This window comes from Callithrix jacchus, chromosome 6 (genome assembly GCF_049354715.1).
Source record: "Callithrix jacchus isolate 240 chromosome 6, calJac240_pri, whole genome shotgun sequence".
In the NCBI taxonomy this organism is placed as follows: Eukaryota; Metazoa; Chordata; class Mammalia; order Primates; family Cebidae; genus Callithrix; species Callithrix jacchus.
Genome location: NC_133507.1, coordinates 11,267,411 through 11,292,156, shown reverse-complemented (window position 1 = coordinate 11,292,156; position 24,746 = coordinate 11,267,411). Strand labels below are relative to the sequence as shown.

Genomic DNA, 24,746 nt, shown 5'->3' with positions numbered 1-24,746 from the left:
CAATCTTCAGCCCTTCCAAGTATGAACTCTAGTCACCCTAGTACTCTAGTCACCTTAGTACTCTAGTCACCCTCTTCTGGGCTAGCTTCATAATGTAAGTCTTCCCTTTAAAACATTGCACCTAGAACTGAACATGCAGGAGATGAGCTCAAACTGCTTCTCAAATTAAAAAAAGAAAAAAAAGAAAATCCAACCAAAAAAGGTCATGCTATAGTTTGCCAAAGGGAAAACCCATAACACAGTTTTTGGCCAAGTTAGATATATATTTGGAGAATGAGAATGAAATGGTCAAGTGTCTACTTTAAAATTTGAATTTGGTAATTTAGGAATTAAATTACATATTTATCCTGAATCGCACATTCTAATAGAATAGATCAATTTAGAAGCATGGCTTTTCTGGCTGGGTATGCTGGCTCATGCCTGTTAATCCCAGAATTTGGGGAGGTGAAGGCAGGAGGATTTCTTGAGATCAGGAGTTCAAGACCAGCCTGGGCACCATAGTGAAACCCCATCTCAACAACAACGACAAAATAGAAGCATGTTTTCCTTTTCTACACACGTCATCAAAAACATGATTTGCTCTACCTTTGCACCTTTGACATCATCCCTGCCATCACTAGAGCCACCTTCAGAGTCACATAAATAAAACAGATTTCCAGAACATATCCTCTTTAGCTCTAAACTGCTCAAAGGATGGTACTTTTTTTTTTTTCTGAGATGGAGTTGCACTCTTGTTGCCCAGGCTGGAGTACAATGGCCCATCTCGGCTCACCTCAACCTCCACTTCCCAGGTTCAAGTGATTCTCCTGCCTCAGCCTTCCGAGTAGCTACAATTACAGGCATGTGTCACCATGCCCAGCTAATTTTGTATTTTTAGTAGAGACGGGGTTTCTCCATGTTGGTCAGGCTGGTCTTGAACTCCTGACCTCAGGTGATCTACTCACATGGGCCTCCCAAAATCCTGGGATTACAGGCGTGAGCCACTGCACCTGGTCTCAAAGTGTAGTATTTTTTTCAAGTTTCACTGAAGTACAACATACATATACAGAAAAGGGCACAAATCATTCGTGTTTAACTCATTGATTTTGCACAAAGTGAACCAATAGAACGACACTTGCACTCATTACAATCCAGTGCCCCAGGAGCCCCGCCCTTTTCCTCTTCAGAGGGAGACCAGTACCCTGACTTCTACCATAGCAGTTTAGAGGTGCCTGCTTTTGAATTTTATATAAGGCTTTTTGTGTCTGTCTAGCTTTGTTTAGTCAATATTATGCTCATGTGAGTCATCCATACCATTTCATATCGTAGTCACATTTGTAGTTCAAGGTCGAAGTTCACATCTGTGTGTGCTGCATTTGCTGTGTTGTTACCCCAAACCACAAGTGCCTATTTGCATAATATTAGGCAGCTGGGCTTTTTAAATTCATCTCATAGGTTTATAGATGTGTGATTTCCACAATATAACCCCTCACTTGTTGGCTTTGTCAAGTGATCTTCAAAAATCAATAAAAGACGTGTTTTAATTTTGCATTTAAAACTGTGAGGTCATACACCCAGGAATAATCACTAAATTGATATGAAATTCACTTACCTTTTTTTTTAACTAATTCTATCAAGGGGCCTCTGTAAGCCTTAAAACTGGCATCAATTGAGGTAATATGTCTTGATAATGCAATAGATTTTGTTTCCTATGAGAGACTTGTTAGACCTTATAAGGTGGCTTTTTTTCTGATGGATAATTTTTGGAGAAAAAGCTCATCATATATTCAGGCATAAATTGTGTTTCATATTATCCTCTTATCAACTTGAGTTCCAGTATTTTCTCTTATTGAGCCTATAATTAGCTAAAATGCCCACATCTTTTGTACATGAGTTCCTATAGAACTATTTATCTCCAGAGTATATCTATATTTATACTTAACTTATACTTTTAAGTAAGTATAAATTTCATATTCAGATCATCATATACCTCCATGTACATTATGCTTGGGATTTTCCAAAGCACTTTCAAATGCATTATCACAATAATTCAGTGCAATAGCCCAGGGAATGAATTGTTAGGCACATTTTATAGATATGAATATAATTGTCACTGATAGATTTCAGTTTGTTTGAAGGGATAACGGTGATGTTTTACAAAAGGCTCCTTCAAATGGAAAAGAATACTATCTAGCAAAATCAAAATTCACAATATTTGAATATTCCCCAAAAAAATACAAACAGTAAGGTAGCACACAGCAAAATATGATTGCCATAAATAAAAGAAAAGCAAATTCAAATAATAATGAGAACCATTTTAGACCTAGTAAATGAATGAGACAGAATCCAACAGTGATAAAATTGTAGAGAAATTGTTAATTTCAATATTTGCTGGTAACACCATAAATTTGTAAAATTCTTCTGGAAAAGTAAAGTTGATAATATGTATATTGTCAAAACCAAAAACCAATCCATACCCTTTGACCAAACATTCTCCCAAATAAAATTTATTCTGGAGGAAATGACATAGAAGAAAATATGTCATTTGCAGGGAGATGTTCTTTATAATAATAAAAAAAGGAAACAATGTAAATTTATTTCAGTTTTTTAAATAAAGCTTTGTTCAAATGAATGCCATCCAATCTCTGTCTCTCTCTTTCATATACACCCATACATACCGTACTTTGCAAATATGGGAGAGAATATTACTGTTTCTATATTCCTATTACATTTTGTTCACTCCCAATATTCTCAATATTGTATTTCACATGATACTTTCTCATTTGAATTTTCTTACCTAACCCTACAGTTAAGTTTGCATCAGCCCAGAAACAGCCTTTTTGGCAAGGAAAAGGCTAACAGGTATAACATGATTTTCAGACTGCAAAACCAGATGGGAACTGTGATCCTATGAACGGAGAGTCTGTGGCTGTGGCTATGCATTTACAAGTAAATTTTGTGATGAAAGTACATTTTCATGAATCTTCAGATAGGCTGAACAATTGCTTATCCAACAGTGCTGCCTCGAAACATTTTGGGAGATCACAGGACACCATCCCCAGCAGGCATCTCTCTTGTAGTGTAAAATGCACGGTGGCTCACTCAATGTCTCGCTGATAGCGGCAGGAGGAGGGGGAGAGAAGGCTTCATCTGTGTCCTTAGCAAGCATCATCCAAGCCCTTGCCTCAGTAAATATCGTTTAGACTTTAACATGCAATCTGATTTTCTTAATTTAGAGGGGAAAATATTCGTTTAGTTCATATATTTCCTGAGATGTATGGGAAATGCCAGGAGGCAGAAAACTGGGTATTTAAGGAAGTTTTGCACTTTTCAAACAATCTAGTGCCTTAACTTCCCCTCAAGGGAGACAGGAGAAGCAGCTCAGACCACTGAAACAGCATGCTCAATGTCAATGTTTGCCTTTCCAAATCCACATGTTTCTGGTCACTTCATGACATGTTTATTGGTCTTGACAGGCAAGGAATAGAACAGGAAACTGCAACCTTGCACCCATCTGACTGGTCTGTGGGCAGACCAGCCTTGGTTTCTGCTTTGTTGAGCTCCACATGGTAGCTAGAGGCCCTCCTGCCATTAACTCCCCTCACATCTGATTCTCTGTAAAATTTGTACCAGCAAGTCTAGGGCAGTTAAATATATGGCTTGGGTAATTAAGCAGGTTACAGATGAGTATTATTTGGTCTGCAAACAATTCTGTAAAAGGTTCCAGAGGGTTGTGTCTTGAGGCTTGTAGCTTATTTGTGGGGTTTTGGCAGGAAATGGCTAATTATGACACCTGCACACGTTTCTATACAATTGGGGCCTGGGGATTCACAACCTTGTGTACACAAGTCAGACTTGCCTCTGTGGTGGGGAGCCACACAGCAGAGGCCTGAAATCAAGCAGTGCCTTGTTAGCAGCGCTATGGAGGAAACAGCTCAGCTCAGGCTAGCAGCTTACCTCTATGCATTTCCCCAGCAACCAATCCTAGGGATGCTGGCGTCAAAATTAGCTGCTTACATGCTCCCTTATCCACTGCTTATTCACAATGTTCTTTGTGAAAACATTACTTCATAGATAGGGCGTTATTGGAGAGCAATTTTTCTGTTGCTCTAGGTTAGTAATTCCACTGATGGCATCTGAGAAGTCTCTGTAAACCGGTAAGCAGAATTGGCAATGGGTGTAAGCATGGAGAGAGAGCCATAGCTTTTATCTGTTTCTCAAAGATAACAGAGAGTGACTTTGTCTGATGTAAATGCTCCAATCTCAGAGCAGTGTGGGATCAGTTGAAGGACTTTAGGAAACGAAATGTCACAAAACCACAGGCTGCCCAGCTAGAGCCATCTCCTCTTCTTCCTCCTGGATGTCCAGCTGACCCCATCTCCCAGCAGCTTTTACTGGTAGGTGTGGCCATGTGGCTGAGTCCTAGCCAAAGGAATATGAAAAGGAAGATGGCACCTGTTCTGGCCAAGGCTTTTAAGAGGTGACTGCCCCTCCTACAGATCCTTTCCCCTTTTACCAGTTCATGTAGAGGATGACAAGGGGGTAGGAGATAGTAGAACCATAAATCAAAAGGAGTTTGGATTCCTGAGTCACCGTATGGAAGAAAGCTTCCCACCAACCAGGAGCAGCTGCCTCAGATGGAGGAGCACAAAAATAAACTTCTCTTGTGTTGAACCATTCATTATACATGTTTATACAGAGTAGACTAGTCTATTGCAAGAGAGGGAGCAGCCTGGTCATATTTGCATTTTAGAATGGGCTTCACATTTTGAATATAGTTTTTCTAATGAAGAGAAACTTCAGGCTTTCACTGTACTGCAACGCTTTTGTATCATCACTTTTCAAAGTGCCCGACACATCCCGCCATTCCCACAGCGCCCAAATCTTAGACAACCAAAAAGTGTTTATTTATAGATGAGCTGCTGGGTCATCTCCTTTAGACTCATACCTAGGGACACAAAGTCTTCCAATATTATTTCCCTAAGCACGACATCCAATTTTTCCTCGAATATCTCTAGTTCTAGAGTCTTGACAGCTTCCTGAAATTGTTCTAAGGCCTGATTGACCTTCATGGTCCAGAATTTTCTTTTCCTCCACATCAGACTTTAGTTTTCTTTCTTCTGGCTTCACCAAGTAATTGGCCAGACTCAGATGAATATGACTACTCCATAGTGAAAACCAGAAACACGGACTTAAATGAGCCTTTATTAAGTACTCCCTAGGTGTGATCTCATTTATTCTCATACTAATCCTCCATTTGACAGGCTGTAAGACTTTAAATAACCCACCCACCATCACAACACAAGGGATGGCAGGCCTAGATGCTCATGGGCTCACAGCCCAGCCCATGCTAATTGGCTGTCTAGAACTCAGCTGATAGAAGCATCACATCACTGATTCATGCTCAAGTTCCTCAGTCATTTGGGGAAATAAACCCTTGAGTTCACTAAGTATTTTTACTTTGGTGGAGTCCATTTCCCAGAGCTGAAACCATCATGTTTTATAAAGTATTCTAATTCCCTTGAAAGAGACTCAGGAGAAATTTTTGTAGGCAGGAGGTATACAGAGACAGTGGATTCAAGAAAATCATTTTCTCATTGCTCAAATTTTCTCATTGCTCATTTCTCATTAGAAAATATTCACTCTGAAAAGGAGCTGGGGAATTTGGGAAAGGTTACTTTGGTGATGGCCAGGTCCCTCTGTTCATGAACTGAAGATCTAAGACTAGCAGCCTGGGTGTCTCTTGTCTGTCCTCTTCATTCCCTGCCCTTGCAGAAATGGGAGAAAGGGTCCCCAGCCCCTCCATCACATCCTGGTCCTCCTGTAATCTTTGCTCAGTTGTATGCAGAGGGCCTTTGCAGGGGGAGGGAATGGGCCAGGCCTTTCTGAGCCAAGGCAGAAGCATCCCCACCCACACTGGTCAGGGCAGAGGCATGGGGTCTGCAAAGACAGGGCAGCCCTGAGCCAGCCATAGCCGCAACATGTCCATGCCAAGCTCATCACCAGGGCTGGGTAATGAGGTCAATGTGAAAACAACTGGAAGGCACGTTCCCCAGGAAACACAAGCAGAGTGGAAACAGCCTGACCTTATGTTGCAGAATCCAAACCCATTGAGTCAATTGCCGGGAAACATGACATGACCTTTCAGATGCAGTGAACATCGCTGAGAGAGCAGGCTACCCCCCTCTTTTCCATTTGCTGCCCCCGAGGCGGCAAGTCACTGGAAATAACAGCCCCGGCTCTAAATCTGTGCTCCTTTGATGAAACACACATGCACAGCATCGAGCTTGACACTGGGGCAGAAGTGTGTGTATGTACTTGTGTGTGCATACAGATACACACACACATATATATATGTATTATGTGTATAGACTTTATCTATAAGTCCCTTTCAACTTAATGTTTCATGTTCCATAATAGAATATGAAATCATTCTAGCTTTATATTTTAAATAGAAGTCTTTGGGATCCAGGGCATATTTTTGAGTGAGAAAATAACCTTTACAGTCTCATTCTCGACAGCAGACAGTGACTTCCTCTTTGAGATCAATTAACAAAGCTACTTGCCCCTCCAACACTGATCCAGTCCTGAAATAGACCCAATAAATCCTGCTTTTCTGCTTTCTACTGTCCTCCTATCTTTTCTACAGCTTATTAGAATCTGGACACAGAGCATGTTCTTCATGATTAGCAATTGCAAGTTAAAAGAAGGGACACAGCTCTTTCTGCAGAAAAACTGTTAAGTCTTGCTCTTGGGGTTCAAACCTCAAGCCAGGAATGCTTGCCTTGGAAGCCAGTTTGACGGACAAGCAGAAAAAAACAGCTCTAGGGTCTCTGATGAGAAAGCTCCTTTGATGAAATGTTAGAGAGGGGCCCACTACATGTCACCACAAGCCCCTCCGAAGACTTCACAATCATCCATAGTGCTAAATATTTTAACAGGAAAAATGTTCTTGCTGGGAAATGAAAAATGCACTTTACTAAGAGTCTGAAAAACATGATCCTACTTTTAAAAAAGAAACTTGAGGTGAGGGCAGGGGTCCCAATGGGTAATTCATAAACTGTTTCATCCTTATTGCTGCGGATGAGCAGAAGCAGCATGAGTAGGCTGGCTAAACCTGGGTTAATTACATGGATATTGCATATATTGAGTTTCCGAAAAGATAATGTATGCCAAGATTGCTCTCTTCATATTCTGTGCTCTACTTAAACTTGGAATGACAAATAGGGGAGCTGGAAGGGCTCCTAGGAGCTATAAAATATACTCCCTGTAGATTACAAAATACTTTAAGCAATCATTAGAAAATGTAATCACTACTTTATCATATAAAACTGTTTCTCACTGTTGGAGGCTGATTTTTGTAGGTTTAATATAGCTCTAGGTCATGCTTTATGCATCACTCTGCAGAAATGCTTTGCTGAAAGTTTCCATCAAGGTTAGCTTGGCCATGAGGAGGTCGGGGAGCCTGGGCAGGGGTATGACCCTCCTTCCCACAGAGCTGGAAGAAGATCATAATTCTTGGACCCCTAAGAAGACTGAATTTTGGAGATGTTCCCAGTGGAGAAGTCCTACAGGTCCTGCTTTCTGTAGGTAAACCCCATAAAATTTATCACATCAGCAAGTAATGGAATAGTCATGTGGAGTGAAAGTTACCCTTGAAAATCCCTTAAGTAGCTTGTTAAGTTAAGCAACAATAATCATGATAACACCTAGCACTTAGTAAAAGCTTACTATGACTGGCACTATTCTAACCTCAAGATGTAGGTATGATGACTAGTTTCATTTTGTAGAACACTGGAAGTCTGGCTCCAGAGCCCTTGCTTGTTAGTACATGTGGTTTGGTACACAGTACTCCATACATCACTGTGCTTGCATAAAAATTGAATGTCTGATGAACTATGAAGAGTGAAAACTAATCCTGTACATCTTCCAGTGATGCATTTTCTTTTCCCAATAATACCACTAAAATTGTCATTTCCTCTTGTAGTTGAAACTGATCCAATTTTCCCATAGAGCAGTTGTTTACGGTTTCTTTGAATAGACACAGAAATTGATGTTTCCAGTCTTAAAACCTGAGAAAGTTACATTTGTCTTATCTGAGTTCCTTTTTCAGGAAATCAACCATCAGGCCTCCCAGATAGTATCAAGGAGCTGAAATTCACCAGATCACTGTCAGACCCCTCACCCATCATGACTGCCTAACTGCCCACCTGCTTCCTATTGTCCAACTTCTCTTCCTTACCCCTCCCTATTCCTGTTTTCCCACACATGGCTACATTAATTCCCTGCTATATAAACTCCTAATTTTAGTCAGTCTGGGAGATGGATTTGAGACTGAACTCCCATCTCCTTAGCTGCAGCACCCAGTCAAAGCCTTCTTCCTTGGCAATACTCACTGTCTCAGTGATTGGCTTTCTGTGTGGTGAACAGCAGGACCTAGACCAAACCCCTGGTGTTACAGTAACATAGGAAGGTCATATAGTTGAACTTGAGTAAGTTAGGTGTCCATCCAACATGATTCCACTGTGTGTAATGTGATTTTATTCAGTTGGGAATAATAGAAGTGGGGACTGCCTGGGAAAAAGCTACATCCTTTCCCAAACTGAAACAGTGCATGAGTAAAACCTAAACCTGGAATCAGAGACATTTATACCTGCCAAGAACAATCACAGATATATTTATGAACTTCTTCTTCCATCATAGACTTAAATAACTAATTCTAGAAGAAAAAGGTTCGTTGGTCAATGGGAAAGATATGCTGTGATTCTGGAACATTTCTGGGAGAGAATGGGGTGGCATATCCTCTAATGAATTCACCACACAGCAGTGCCATGCCCTTCAGCCTTAAAGGCACACAGTCCTGATTTTTTCAGTCCCCATACTTTTTCTGCAAAGACCGACTCACTATAATTAAATTAATAGAGGCTAATACATAAGCCAATGCCTATCAACTAATGGCCTTGGTTTGACTGGACTATTTTTTGGCCACAGCCAGCATATTTTCTCCACTTAGGAGAGAACAGGAAATCAAATTTCAATCCAAAAGTGGCTTCAAGAACATTAAATCAGAGCCACAAGATGTACCAGATCTGAAGACTGCAGCACAGATGAAGTGCTTGAGAGACTTTTCCCCATCATGGAAAGAACTTTACCAAGGAGTATCACCCTAAATTCCTGCCTCCCAATCCACAACCTTACCACCCTGAGAATTGATTTCCTCCATAATGTACATATCATCTACCACCAGAATGCAAATAACTTGCATGCAAAATTTTAATACCTAATAGGGTTGCAAATATACCCACACTACACTCAGATGTGCAGAGAAAATGCACTTAATATACTTTCCTCCTGGGTAGCAGAAAAACATACGTGTGCCAATTAAGCATTCTTCTGTCTGTTTGGGTTTGAACAATCTTCTCTTGGATTAAATAGCCAGTCTATGCAAAGTTCAACCCTCAGGCAAGCAGCTTTTTTTGTTGTTGTTGTCTCCCTAGGCAAATGATCATCCTCTTCCCTAAGACGGTGACTGAAGGTGTGAGGGGAGCTCACTGTGTCTTCCCAAGCATGGGGATGGAAGGAGGAGAGAAGGTCCCTGGAACTATAGTGTCCTCTGGATCTCCCTTGGCCTCTGCTACTGAGTGGCTAGACAGCTGATCATCAATGTATTAGTGGTCTCCAGAGTGTAGCTTTTTATCCTCAACATGAGGAACTTCCCCTCAAAAGTACATGGTTTAGAGCCAATCACCACCAGGTTCAAAGGCCCAGCCACAGGCCTGCACCTTCCATCACTGGGGGACAGGAGTTGCATCTCACACTCCACCATGTTCAAGCCAACCTCACTTATCTAGCCCCCTGCTGCAAACACTGCTGTACTATCAACATACATCATGTTGGAAGTGACAGAGGACAGGTATCTTCTTAGAAGACAAGGCAGGCAAGTATTCGAGACCTCCCCTGTACCTATCTGGATGTTTCCAAAGCACTGCCGCCACTTCCCAGGGGTTGTTCTGTGACTCTATCCCTTCTTTACCACAGCTTCACTAAGCCAAAAGAGCCAGGCTTGGGCTTTCCCACCTCTAGGGCAGTGAACCTCATGCCCCAGACTTCATAAGCAAAGGAGGACCTTGCTCACAATATAGAAAAACTATGCAATCTGAGGTCTCCAAATCTGGTGCTAATTTCACTTAAGAATTTGGAAAAGCCTTTTTCCTTCCACAATGCCAAGAACAGCAAACCCAAATCTAATTTGAAGAGCAAAGCTGAGCAGTGACTTATTCTATTAGGTATCTATGCTTCCCCTGCACACCTGAGAGCCATTGCTCAGCACCTAGGAAGAACAGTGTTCAGAATAAGAAATTACAAAATATAGAATAAGAAAACTGTTCTACACTTGACAATAGCATGTTTGGAAATGCCTGCAGCTTGGATCTTTAGAAGTCTAGCATAATTAGACTATAATGCAAGGTGAGAATTTTATTTTTTGAGGCCTTGCCATATGCCAGGTACTAAATGAGGTTATTTACCTCATTTCATTTAACTCACCAACCACCCTAAAAAGTAGATATTATTATTACCCATTTTATGAATGAGGTGACTGGGAGCTCACCCAAAATCTTACCATTTAGATAGTGGTAGCACTTAGTATTTGAGCCTGGGTCTGTCTGTGTCTGACCGATGTGCTCTCGCCACCACGTGAAGCTGCCTTTTCATGGGATCATCTCCTCTTCCCTTTAGGTTCCCAATAACCAAACAACTAATAAATGAATCAAGCCTGATTGCATTTGAACTTCTGACTGTTTCCAACCAATCTGGAAGAGAACCAGTTTAAATACAACATGTCCTGGGCAAACATCTCAGATCGGCACAGGGCCCTGTGCCCTGTGGACAGTCTGTCTCCACTGCTGTGCCAAAGGGGCTGGGGGCACCCAGCAGGGCTGAGCTCCCCAGATAATGTGCTGGAAGGAGGAGAATTCATGGAGTTATTTCTGTGTCACGCCTTCCTCCCCGTGCAGTGCACAGAAGCACAATTTACAGAGGCCTGTACTTAACAACACATCAAGATAATCCAGGGGACACTGGAAAGTTCACCATAAGAAAGAGGAACATGAATGGGCATTCTCAGTGGTCTGAAATGGGAATGCTCTCCAGGTGGCAAGTAGAGTTTATTATTGATCCTAACTGGGCCCCCAGTCAGCCCAAACACTACTTTTTGGAGGTGTAAAGATGTATTGGAGCATTTGTAGCATAAAGTACATCATAAGGGAAAATGGAAGAAAAATATGCTGATATGAACCAAGGAAAATGGCCATCCTGTGGTTTGTCTTGTTGTGAGACTTATCTTTTGATTGTTGCTTCTCTCTTTGCCCTTCCAGAGTGAACACAGAATGAGGCAAAGTGCACAGACTAAGATTAAAGGGTCTCAGGCTGGAGAGTTCTGACTGGCCCCAGGCCAGGGCAACCCTCAGGTTGGAGCAGGTGCCATCAGAGGCCCGGTTGCAGAGATGAGTGCCCAGGATACCAGGCACAATGTGGGACTTGGGGCAGCAAGGGCCAAAATACCTGCAGCAGCCAAGATGGATCTGGACTGGGCAGAGGAACCAGGAAGAATATAGGCAGGGGCAGCAGGAGGTAGGCTTCAGAAAACCACCGTAGGATGGCCTGTGACCTGGAAGTGTAGGCAATAACAAATAGACTGGGGAAGGAGATGGAAACATTGGCTCTCCCAGGCAGCCACAGAGGAAAAGAAGCTCTCCATGCCCACTCCCCCTGCTCCCTGGCCAGGATCTCTGCCCCTGTCTCAGGATCCAGGGCCAGCAGGGGGAGTCTACACTCCCCACATCCAGGACAAAGAAGCCAGGGAACCGGCCCTGCATCCTACTAGGACAGCTTTGTGCGACAAGTCTGGGAAAATGCTCCCCGTGTCATTTCCAGAGCCCTTTAGACAGCTTGCTTTTACAGAGAACCAGTCCCCACGTAAGTGAAGAATAGCAGCAGCTCTGTATTCACTTCTTGTGGCCACTTCTTAAGTACCCCAAGCTGGATGACTTAAAGCAACATATTTATTCTCTTTCAGTTCTGGAAGTCAGTCGTCCAGAAGGAGTCTTGTGGGACTAAAATCAACATATAAGAGAGTCATGTCCCTGTTTGGAGGTTCTAGGGGAGAATCTGTGTCCTTGACTTTCCCAATGTCCAGAGGCCTCTGCCTCCCTTGGCTTGTGCCTCTTTTCAGCCTCTTCAAAGCCAGCTTCCTGCCTCCCTTCTGTAAGAATCTTTGTGATTGCATTGGACCCACTCATATAATCCAAGAAAATATCCCCATCTCAAGATCCTTAAACACATCTGCAAGGTCCCTTTTACCATGTAAGGTAAATATATTCACAGGTTCTGGGAATTAGGATGTGGACATCTCTTGGAGGTGTTACTCATCCTACCAGATGCTCTTACAATTTCTTTTCTATTATTTTGTTAATTTTTTCTTCAATACAGCACATACAGTCAAGTGCCTCAATCCTTACTGTGCAGCTCCATCACTGTCCCTGTTTCCCTGTGGGGAGGAGCCTCTGAAACAGAAATTTTCATTCTGGTGGTTGACGGTGGCATGCTCCCAGATTGACACCTGGCTGACTTTGCAAAGATACAACACAAGGGTGCTTGTGCACTTAGAAGGGCCCTCATTTCGTCTAAACCTCTGTTGTCACTATTTTGGAATTCATAATGTATGAATGGAGGCCCCCATTTTTATTTTGCACTGAGCCCTGTAAAGCAGGTAGCCAAACTTAACTACAGGCAATAAAGTGGCAGCAAAGAACAGAGAGAAGACCTGGGCTGCAATGCAGTCATGAGAAAGGCCTTGACAGATCCCATAGTGAGGGAATGCATTAACTTATCTTCCTGCGTCCACAAGGGGCATGGTTTCAAAGGCAAGAACTTCCCAGTGACATGCCTGACCTGCCTTCTTTCATGTCTCCATCTGGGAGCCTAGGGTTCTTTGTCTAACTTTCACCCATGCATGAAAGGTAGACTGCTCAGGTGAGCTTCCTTTGTTTACACGAAAAAGACCACGAAAAGCCCTGGAAGGAGGAGCTCTGTTATGGGTGGGACAACCAATCCAATGACAAAGTCAAAAATCAATCACTCCAGTGGATGTTTAAAGAAACTCCTCTCATGGGACAAGAACTTGAATGGTGTGGGAGTAACTCCTAGATTAAAAGTCTCCTCACCAGACTCCATCTCTGGATCCCCTCCCACAACGGCCTGGGAGCACTCACACATGTGCTCTCTCACTCTCTCTCTCTCCCTGCCCCCCACTTCTCTCTCTCTCTCTCTCTCTCTCTCTCTCTCTCTCTCTCTCTCTCTCTCTCTCTCTCTCTCTCTCTCTCTTTCTCTGCCTAATAAATTGCTTTTCTGCAAATCTCTTGGGGTCCAATATTTACTTGAACAGTATCAATGTGCCACCAGGGTCTCCAACCCATTCTTGGGTAAGTGAGAACCCAAGGACCTGGAAAAAAAACACATCCGTTCAGGGAACAGTGAGCACCTCCCACCCCCTGTTACAACAGGAGCTCCAGACCTGGGATGGCCCTGCAGAGGTGCTCAGGCCAGGTGGCATGGGCTCAGGTCTTTACCTCCAAAGACCAGTCCCTGAGGGCAATTCCTAGACCAAGAGCCCTATGATGTCAACATTCCCAGCAGTGGAGGCATAAGTGTCTGGGTTCTCCAGGGATAGACAGAGTAGCATGCACAGCATCCAATATGTGCTGAATGAATACTAACTCCCATCTCCATCTATATAGTCACCACTGAGTCCACATATAGAGTACTTTTAGCACCTAACAGGCTCCTCGTGCTCCACCCTGGTCCACAACTGTCCTCACAGAGATAAATGCTGATATCACTGCTACCATCATACACCAGCTGCGCAGTTCTTGAACCTCACATCAATGGATTATTTTGGATCTTGCTTGTTTTACTCATTCCTCCATGCTCTAGTGTACATCAGTAATTCTTGTTCTTGTTGTATGTAATATATTCATCCATTTTCCTGAGGATAGACCTTTGGGATATGTCCAGTTGTGGGGAAATAACAGAAAAGCAGTTGTGAGCATTCTTGTACCTGTCTGTCAGTCATTTCTCTTGGATGGAGACATAGGAATGGGAATTGGTGCATTATAAGGTTGGCATGTGATTAGCTTTACTGGATACAGCCAACCTGTTTTCCAGTTCAAAGTCCTACACAATTTTAAATAGATTCTGGCTGGATAGAAAAGCAACTTAGAAAAACCGTAATTGACTGGCTGGACATGGTGGCTGACATCTGTAATCCCAGCACTTTGGGAGGCCAAGGCAGGCAGATCATGAGGTCAGGAGTTTGAGACCAGCCTGACCAACATGGTGAAACCCCGTCTCTTCTAAAAATACAAAAATTAGCTAGTTATGGGTGCTGCATGCCTGTAATTCCAGCGACTCAGGAGTCTAAGACTTGAACCTGGGAGGCAGAGGTTGCAGTGAGTGGAGATCATGCCACTGCACTCCAGCCTGGGCAACAAAGCAAGACTGTCTCAAAAAAAAAAAAAGAAAGAAAAGAAAAGAAAAAGAAAATAGAATTGACTAATGTAGAGGGAAAAAGGTATTATCACTCCACATATATAACCACAATAGATGTGACGTTATCTGCAGTTTATAGGCTCATACAACTTTTTATCCTTTGGCTGACTGGGACAGCAGAGAATTTGGGATGTTCTACCCTAAATATTCTCTGAATAGAGCGAGTATTCAGCACTAGAGGCCTCAGACACTCTCCTATTGATAGATTTTTACTGAAGGCTCAGGAAAATCCCAGACAAGGGCAAAGGGCTGGACTTTTGCTCAAAATGCCCTTAATAAACATGCTTGGATTGAAATGATCCACACAATGAGCCCTGTGTTAACAAATCAGGAGGGGCCTGGGGGGACCTCTTTGCTCTCTGTAGCCAATCAAATGGCTGAGAACTGGCCTTGCGACTGATAACACACATCTCTTCACAAGAGGCATGTGAAGTTTATTCTGTAAAATTGGGACAGGAAAAGCCACCTCACAAGATTTTTGTGAAGATTCCATGAAATATTGTTCATGAAAGGACTTACAAAGGATAAAGTGCAACATAAATCACAAGTTTTTATTATTAGCTATTTTCCTGTGCCACTTTTCCTAGTAGAAGTTAGGTGCCAGGTGTATGTTTATTAGCCTCCTTTTTTTTTATACCAAATTGAGCCTCTCCTTGCAGACAGATGTTGTAGTTGGTGAGTTTCTTCCTTATAAAGTTTCTATCTTGCTCAACACAAGGTCCTGAGAAAAGCAGGGGTCCCTGGACTCCAGGAGACAAAAATACAGTGCAAAAACCATTCTCCTCCCCTTGCAATGGTTTTGTTAAAAAAGTTTATTCCAAATAAATTCTTTAAAAGTTTTCTTGCCATGAAAAGGCATTCTTCCTACTGAAACAATCTTATAAATCCCATTTTGGTGCCCAGAGGAGGCACACAATACAACACACCTTATTCCTAGCTTACAGGTTCTCATTTAACATATGATAACAAAGTGTGGAATATGTATTTCTCCATTTCAAAGTTCACATTTTAAGTTTAAAGTGAGAGGGGATGAACGCAATTGCTCGCCCTTGTAATCCCAGGACTGTGGGAGGCCAAGGTGGGTGAATTATTTGAACTCAGGAGTTCAAGACCAGCCTGCCCAACATGGTGAAACATTAGCTCTACTAAAAATAACAACAGTTAGCCAAATATGGTGATGCACACCTGTAATCCCAGCTACTTGGGAGGCTGAAGCAGAAGAATCACTTGAACCCAAGAGGCAGAGGTTGCAGTGAGCCAAGATCATGCCACTGCACTCCAGCCTGGGTGACAGAGCAAGACTCTATCTCAAAAAAAAAGAAAAAGCATAGAGAAAGAGGGAAGGGAACACTGGAGGCAGAAACAACAGCAGACAGAAAAAAATGATGATGCAGGGGTTCACAGAACTGACAAAGAAGTTCAGGAAAGCAGCCTGGAGACGTTTCATGTGAGAATATCTGGATAATGCCCAAAGAAACTGCAATGCTCTACAACTCAGGTTCACACAACTTTGAGTCATGAAGAAAATATGACGTCATACTCATTTCATGAAGTGGTAGGAAAGGTATCACCCTTATTGAAATCTTTTCATTAAAAACACTTTGTAAAATATTTAACACAAAAAGAAAACCTCTGTCCCCAGTCATCCCCAATGGAGATCTATAAGATGTTTAAATGCAATATATTTACTGAATACAGGGTGACTCGAAAAGTCCATTGCTGTGGCATCAATACCTCATCACTTAAATACAGCAACACCAAAAAAAACAGTTCTGGGAACACAGTTCATATTACCTAGGCCTTTAATCACATTTTCTACTATTTCCCAAAGTGATCAAGAAGAAACTGATCAGAAACTCTTCATGTGAGAAAAACACAGGGAAAATGAGTCTCATCACATGCAGAGGTTCATTCACTTCCTATATTTACTGAGGCATAAATATATTATGCATTTTGTGCTGTTATCTGAACTCTTGAAATTTATAAAGAAAAGAATTTGGAGCTTTTCCATTTGGAGGAGACAGAAAAACAGACACAGTAATAACCATAAATTCCAAAGCATGTGAATAAATGGAATGCTGATGTACTGAAATAAAAAGCTACAATAATGTGTTAAAACAAATACACCCTACTACATAATAGAAAAGAGGTCTCAAGGTTCCATTCATGTGAAAGGATCAGCAGATTTCTGCTCCATAATAATAACTGTTATTATTATTTATTAAGCACCCACCATATACTGATGCCTGAGGCACCAACTATAAATGAAAGAGAAAAGATTTTTTTTTTAAAAATCAGTGCTTGAAGGCCTTATGAAATAAGAGGATTCTATATCTAATATAGGAAAGATCGTAATAGAAGCAATGTGCTTTTCCCATGTGTTTCATTTTATGGCTCCAATCAACATCAAGAAAGCTTTTTGTCCTTCTGGCCTTGAGAAAAAGCATCCATCGGGAATGCCTACAGGAACACAAGACTATAGGGGAGTTATCATAACCCACTGGAGCTTCAAATATATTTATAAACTCCACCTTCATTTATAACAAGTACCTATTCATACTAATAAATATTAAGAATGAATCACATATCAAAAACACAGCTGAATACAGGCTGGGCATGGTGGCTCATGCCTGTAATCTCACACTTTGGGAGGCCAAGGCACATGGATCACCTGAGGTCAGTAGTTCAAAACTAGCCTGGCCAGCATGGTGAAACCCTGTCTCTACTTAAAATACAAAAAATTAAACAGGCATGGGGGCAGGTACCATGTACCTGTAATCCCAGCTACTCGGGAGACTGAGGCAGGAGTGAACTTCGGAGGTGGAGGTTGCAGTGAGCCAAGATCATGCCACTGCACTCCAGCCAGGGTGACCGACCGAGACCCTATCTCAAAAATAAATAAATAAATACAAATGAAGATTGCTGATTTTTTTTAAATCAGAACAATGTTAATATTTTAGTTGGGTCTATATAACTAAAACAGGTCATCGGTTTGGTCAATTCAACTGAGTAACCAAATTAACAAATATATCAATTCTAGTTTGTTTTTTAGATGAAAATGATCTGGCCACATGCAAGAAGGATGGATGGATGGTGAGTGGATGGATGGATAGATGAATAGTGGATGGATGGATGGGTGAATGGATGGATGGTGGGAGGTGGGTAGAAGAATATAGGAATTGAGAGCAACAGAGAAAGAGAGAGGAGAGAGAGGAATTCTTTCTGATATGATCTGTTTCAAAAGCCTAAAACAGGCTCCAGATTTTAGCTATCTTCGGTAGGACTCATGTGAGCCCCAACTGAGCTCCAATTCTGGGGGATGTCATCTTTCTGGCCCTACTTCTCTCCATAGTCAAAAGCCACTTAGGATGTTTTGCAATTATCTGATTGGCTTGAATTCTCCTAAAAGAAAATGATTTTGTTCAATTTTGTAAATGCAGAGTGCATGAACTTTGCCAACTATTTGGAAGTGAAGAACAACATAATGTGGAAATAGTGAGATACCCTAGAATTTGATTAAATTCATGTATCCTGGATAAGCAACCCATCTAAGGGATACACTGTAAGCTGGTGATGGGTGGGTATTTGTGAAGTCCCCAGTGTACTAAACAAAAGATGAGTACATACCTATTGCCAAAGTACAGCTATGGAAACCTGCAGAAGGCATGCCATAAAATAATGTGAACATGGCCAGGCACGGTGGCTCACGCCTGTGATCCCAGCACTTTGGGAGGATGACGTGGGAGGATCACGAGGTCAAGAGATCAAGACCATCCTGGCCAACAAGGTGAAACCTCATCTCTACAAAAATTATCTGGACCTGGTGGTGCAACTACTCAAGAGGCTGAGGCAGCAGAATCACTTGAATCCAAGAGGCAGAGGTTGCAGTAAGCCATGATTACACTACTGCACTCCAGCCTGGCAACAGAACGAGACTCCATCTCAAAAAAAAAAAAAGTGAACATCACTGATTATTTCCTCCTTGTATGGTGAACTAATTATCTCACAAAATCCTGTATCATTATTATTCCCATTTCACAAATGAGGAAACTGAGGTAAAGAAGTTAGTTAACTTCCCCAAGAATACACAGGCAAGTAAGAGCTGGAGCAAAGATTCAAACCTAAGCTGTCATCAGGGTCTACACATCATTTCACTAACAAAGAGGCAGTGCCACTAGAAGATACATAGGCAGCCTACCGGGTAAAACAAGGGACATCAGGGAGTCCTGGGCAGTGCCCGTGGAGCACTGATGGGAGCAACCTTACAGGGGAGAGGTCTCCTGACCAAAGACAATCCCATTTCATGAATTCTGTTGAACCTCCCATCACCCTCCCCTGCCTCTTGCCCACACCAATCCACCCTGAGAATGTGCCTCCACAAATCATTTCAGAACACATGCATATCAAGTCACTCTCTTGTTCTGGAATCTAGAATGGATTCTGGAATCTAGAATGGATTCTGGAATCTAGAATGGATTCTGGAATCTAAAATGAGTCTAATTCAGTCTTTATCCTGATGCTGAAGGATGCCTCCTGCATGCTCAGCTTCCTCCCAGACACCCAGCCTCATCTACCTCTGCCACCCCTGCTGCCCCCAGACTCCTTCTCTCCTCACTACCAGAATGCCCTCCTCCCTCCTGTGAGCCCATCAGACACCCCCAGCCCTTCCAGCTCACCTCTACTCCAACTTCCTTCTTGTTATGTGCCCCTTTCTGACCCCTCCTGACATTGACTTTGGCATTTGAATTCCTTGGTACGTTCACTTAATGCACTATGGTTTGTGTCTTAGTCCATCTGGGCTGCTATAACAAAATACCATAGACTGAATGGCTTATAAACTTTGGACGTCTATTTCTCACAGTTTTGAAGGCTAGAAAGTCCAAGATCAAGACATCATTATGGGTGGGTTTTGGTGAAGTCTCTCTCCTTGGGTTGCAGACAGCTGCCTTCTCACTGTGCTCACATGGTGAAAGGAGAGGGAGCTCTCTGGTGTCTCTTCTAAGTAAAAACACCAATCTTATCATGAAGGTTCCACCTCATGACCTAACTGCCTCCTAAAGGCCCCAACTCCAAATACCATCACTTGAGGGTGATGATTTAACATCTGAAATGGGGTGGCGGGAGGCACTGGTGCAGACACATGCAGACCATAGAAACTGGAAATCTTCCAAGTCGGGATCTAAAGAGGACGTGCTTTTTATTATTGCTGAGTAACATACTACCCCAAAAATTTAGTAGCTTAAAACCATAATTGTTTGTTTTGTTTACAAATCTGCAATTTGGGAAGGACTTAGTTGACTTAGTTCTCATCTCTTCTCCAGGAAGCAAAAGCTGAGGCAGCTTTGGAAAGGATGTACTTTCAGGACAGCTCACTCACACAGGTGCTGTGGTAATGCTGCATACCAGCTGGGAGCTCAGCCAGCGATGTTGGCCAGGGGCCTTATTTCCTCAACACATGGGCCAATCCATGAGCTACTTGGGCTTCCTCACAGCATGGCATGCTGACTGGATTCTAAGAGCAAGCACCTCAAAAGGACGACATTGTAAGCTGTGTCACCATTGATGTCCTAGCCTCAGATATCACACAGCATCTCTCCCACCATAGTTATGAGCCCACTATCATACAAGATGAAGAAATATAGACCCCATCTCTTACCAGAAACAGTGTCAAAGTTACATTGCAAGAAAAGCAGGTTACAGCCATTTTTGGAGAATATAACCAGTCACAGTGAGCCCAGAGATCAAAAAGGACATCCGAGCAATAGATTCAGTTATTGCTGCATGGAGCAGAGATGAAACAACTCAGCTGAATTCTTCCGAAATGGCAGATTTGTGAGCAAAATTAGTAATTATTGTGGTTATAAGCTACTAAATTTGGGGGCAGTTTGTTAGTCGGCAATAATAACCACCAAGTTCTCATGGTGCTCATGGATTTGGAGAGAGATAGTTCAACTGATAGAGCCAGTATGAAATAATATCTATTTTTTCAGCAGTTAGTATGCATCAGACATTGTGCTAAGCCCTTTTCATGTGTTTTCTCATTTACAACTCACAACAACCACATGACTTAGGCACTATTGTCAGACTTACTTTGTACACTAGAAAACCAAGTTACAGAGCAGCAAATCACTTACCTAGAGTTTCACAGCTGGTAATCAAGAGCTAGAATGCACTGCGAGATAATATTGAGGACCTGGCAGTACTCTGCAGAGAAAGCAACACTGATGTTGTGCTTTGGAGACAGGTGTGTCCAGGAGGCAGAGGACGGGGGTCGGAGGGGGGACTCCACGTGGAGGGAACAGCCTCTGCAAAGAATGGAAGTAAGGATGATAGGTTAGGCAATGTACCAGCAATGCAGGAGATTCCTAAGAGCTGGAGCTTCAGGTAAAGTGGGGGCAGTGGCACTAGGAAAAGTCAGGGAGCTACGGGCATGGGCCATCTCATGGAACACATCATACATCATGGAACATGGAGCACAAAGCTAAGGCACAGACTGAGAAGGAAGAGCAAGCTGAGCTCTGAAGCTATGAAGGAGGAAGAGGCAGATTCTCACAGGATTAACCTGGAGAAGCTTGTTAGAAGGTACAATGAGACTCAGAAAGAACAATCAACTGCTCATTTTCGAGAAAAGGGAAAAACCTAATCAAGGATCTCCTTCCAAAGGGAATCAATTTATCCCCTATGAGACCACACAAGACCCAAGGAAGGCCTTCCTCATCTCTTGAGGGCCCACTGCAGAAAGGGGTCATGGCCCTGTTACTCTGGCCCTGGTTCTCCTCAACTTATGAGCAAATTAAATGGGTGCATCTCACAATGCAGGCTAGTGTACAAAAACAAAGTCAGGGCCCCCGAAGGCCATTCTAGTGCTGTCTCTTACATTTAGTGAAGACAGACCCAGAAGGTAGGAATAATTAAATGTCCTGGCATCGGTAAACAATGGGAAGCAGCATTATTCCACAGGGAGCTAATTTACGGTGATGAGAATGGAGGACAGTTGTCAATCAGGCATTGTGCACCTTCAGGCTGGCTCAGCTTAGCCCCTGACAAGAGCAGCCATGAGTCCCATGCTCCTCCTCCACCCCCACCCCATGGCACTGTGCTCCCTTCTTATCTACTGAGGCTGCATCAAAGTCTATCAAAGGACAGGTGCAAGCTTAAAGGAAGATGAGTTCAGCTCTTTGTTGCTAATTAAGAATCCCTTGGATATTTTAAGTGGGGGAGGGAGAATTTCTTGGTCCTAAAAAAGAGGGATTCAGCTTCCTGGCATCTTTCTTAGGTGAAAAAGGAAATTTAAACCTTACCTGCTGGACACTATGGACAAGTGCACAGCATATTGGTTTCTTCTTTCCATCCTCACCATTTCACAGAGCCCATTCTTAGTCTGTTCTCCCACACTTCACTGTGGGGAAACTGTGGGCATGGGCTCAGACACCCTGGGACTTGGAGTCCCAGCTCTGTTCTGAAGTAACTCTGATCTGGGCAAGATAGCTGACTTCTCTTTGCCCATTTCCTAGATGATGAGCCCCAGCACCTCATCTAGGAAATGGGAAAAATGGGGCAATGACACCGAACTTTGGCAATGGTGTAAGAGTCAGTTTTCTGGCTGCATAACCAAGTACCACAAACATAGGAGGTTAAAACAGTGCACTCTTATTATCTCACAGCTTCCCTGTGTCAGGAGTCTGGGCACCACCTTGCTGGTCCTTTGCACTGGGTCTCTCTGGGCTGCAACCAAGGTGGGAGGTGGGGCTGGGGTCTTATCTGAAGCTCATGGCCTGCTTCTAAGCTTGCATGGCTGCTGGCAGAAGTTAGTTCATTGCAGGTGCAGTACTGAAGCCCTCTCTCCCTGCCATATGGCCCTCTCCATAGGCAGCCCACATGACAGCAGCTTACTTTTTCCAGGCCATCTAGAGAGGCCCTCACTTCAGTCTGTAACACACTTACATACACAGGACCTACAGTCATGAACCCCATCACTTCGCTGTGGTCTATTGGTATATTAGCCTACTCTCATGCTGCTAACAAAGACATACTGAAGACTGGGTAATTTATAAAGGAAAGAGGTTTAACTGACCCACAGTTCCATATGTCTGGGGAGACCTCACAATCATGGTAGAAGGCAAATGAGGAGCAAAGCCCTGTCTTACATTGTGGCAGACAAGAGAAATCATGTGCAGATCTCTTGGGACTTACTCACTATCATGAGAAGAGCATGAGATAGACCTGCCCCCATGATTCAGTTACCTCCGACCAGGTCCCTCCCACAACACATGGGAATTATGGGATCTACAATACAAGATGAGAATTGGGTACACAGCCAAACCATATCAATTGGTTAGAAGCAAATCTCAGGTTCTGTCAACATTCAAGGGTAGGGGATTACACAAACGTCCAGATACCAGGAGGAAAGAGTTATTGAGACCACCTTAGTGCCTTTCTGCCACAGTGCCTAACATGGTGCCTGGAACCTAATATGTAGTCAAGAGTAAGTTTTATTGTTATATATGTGATGGCTAATTTTATATGTCAACTTGGCCAAGCTATGGTGCCCAGTCACTTGGTTAAACAACAGTTGCTGTGAAGGTATTTCTTAGACATGATTAGTATCTATAATCAGTAGACTTCGGGTAAAGCAGAATGCCATCCATAGTATGGCTGAGTTTCCCCAAATCAAACTGAAGGCCTCAAAAGGCTTCCAGAGAAAGAGCAAATTCTCAAGACTGCAACATGGAAAGCTTGCCTGAGTTTCCAACCTGCTACCCTGAAGAATTCAGACTCAAGACTGTTGTAAGATCAGTATTTACCTGAATTTATAGCATGCTACAGATTTTGTACTTGTGGGACCCCAAAATCATGAGTCAATTCCTTAAAAAAATACAATGTCATTGTTTTCTTGTCACTGCTGATACTGCTTTATGCAAATCTGGTCAGTGACTGAAGATATTCATTCTTTCACTTCAGAATAGATATGTGTATTATTTACACATGATATCTGAGATACCTGTGAATATATCACACATATTATATATATGATATATGTACATTATAGACATATAAACATATAAAATTAAGCACCTACTATGTGCCAGACAGTGTGTTAGGAGAAGGTGGAATAGAGTGCTAAAATATATGCATATTACACAAATAAAAGTAAAGTTGTATTTTGATAAGTGCAATGAAGAAAGGATTTGATGTGATAGAGAATACAACCAGGGCATCACCTGGGGGGTTGGGATAGGGATGAGAGAGTAGAATCAGTAATCCTTCTAAGTGAAATCAGGAGAATGAGTCATTTCTCTGGTATTAATGACTAGGCAATTGTCAATTAATGACTAGTCAATTGCCACAAGATGGGCTTCCTAACAGTCCAAGAAAATAAAACAAATTCCCTGAAAAGCCAAAGGGAAGAAAAAGTCAGCATTGTAATAAAGAACTCAGATGAGAGACAGGATCCTAAAGTTGAAGTGGCTCTTTAAGATCATCTATTCTATACCTCCAGCAGCTGCTCCCATCCTTTCTACTTCTGGCCAAGGCTGCGTTTGAGCCCAATTCCACTTGGGCATATATCACACGTGGAAAGTTCTTTCTTCAATGATGTTACAGCTTCCTGTAACATCCATTCCACTCATCTGTCCTGGTGCAAACATTTGAGGCTACCATGATTCAGAATTCACACACACACACACACACACACACACACACATATATATATATAAAATGTCAAGACTGTGTCTCCTTTGCAAACAGTCTCTGGCATGTAGTAAAGGCTCAAAAAGAAGATGTTGAATTAATGAGTGGGTGAAGGAAGCACTAAATCAATTCCAAATAAGACCAAAGAAAGGTATTCTGGATGAAATTCTTTTTAACATACAAATTAAATTAATAAAAGCAATGGGTGAAATTCTCTACTCTGAATACTTTTTAATCTAAACTGATTTTGGAGTTTATTTGCCTGAAGGCAGGGAGATAAACCAAATGCTTCAAAGTCTTGTCAGCCTCAGAATTCTAGTCCTATGAAATATAAAACCATTTTCTCAAGTACTCACACATTTTTTTCAGCACATCTCATAAAAACAGTAATATTGGACCTAGACCAAAGGTCTGTAGAATAAATACTCACAGAATAGACTCTGAGTGGAGAGATCCAAAGTCAGGAAACC

At 42.4% G+C, this 24,746-nt stretch overlaps 1 long non-coding RNA gene across 9 annotated transcripts in view; it reads right to left on the bottom strand.

The window, feature by feature from the left end:
* LOC118154464 (uncharacterized) overlaps nt 1-24,746 on the bottom strand; it is a 924,399-nt gene that overhangs the window by 838,540 nt on the left and 61,113 nt on the right. For all 9 annotated transcript variants that reach the window (XR_013536616.1, XR_013536615.1, XR_013536618.1 and 6 more), the window contains exon 2: nt 20,721-20,891. This is a non-coding gene — a long non-coding RNA (uncharacterized LOC118154464). The remainder of the gene's footprint in view (nt 1-20,720; nt 20,892-24,746) is intronic.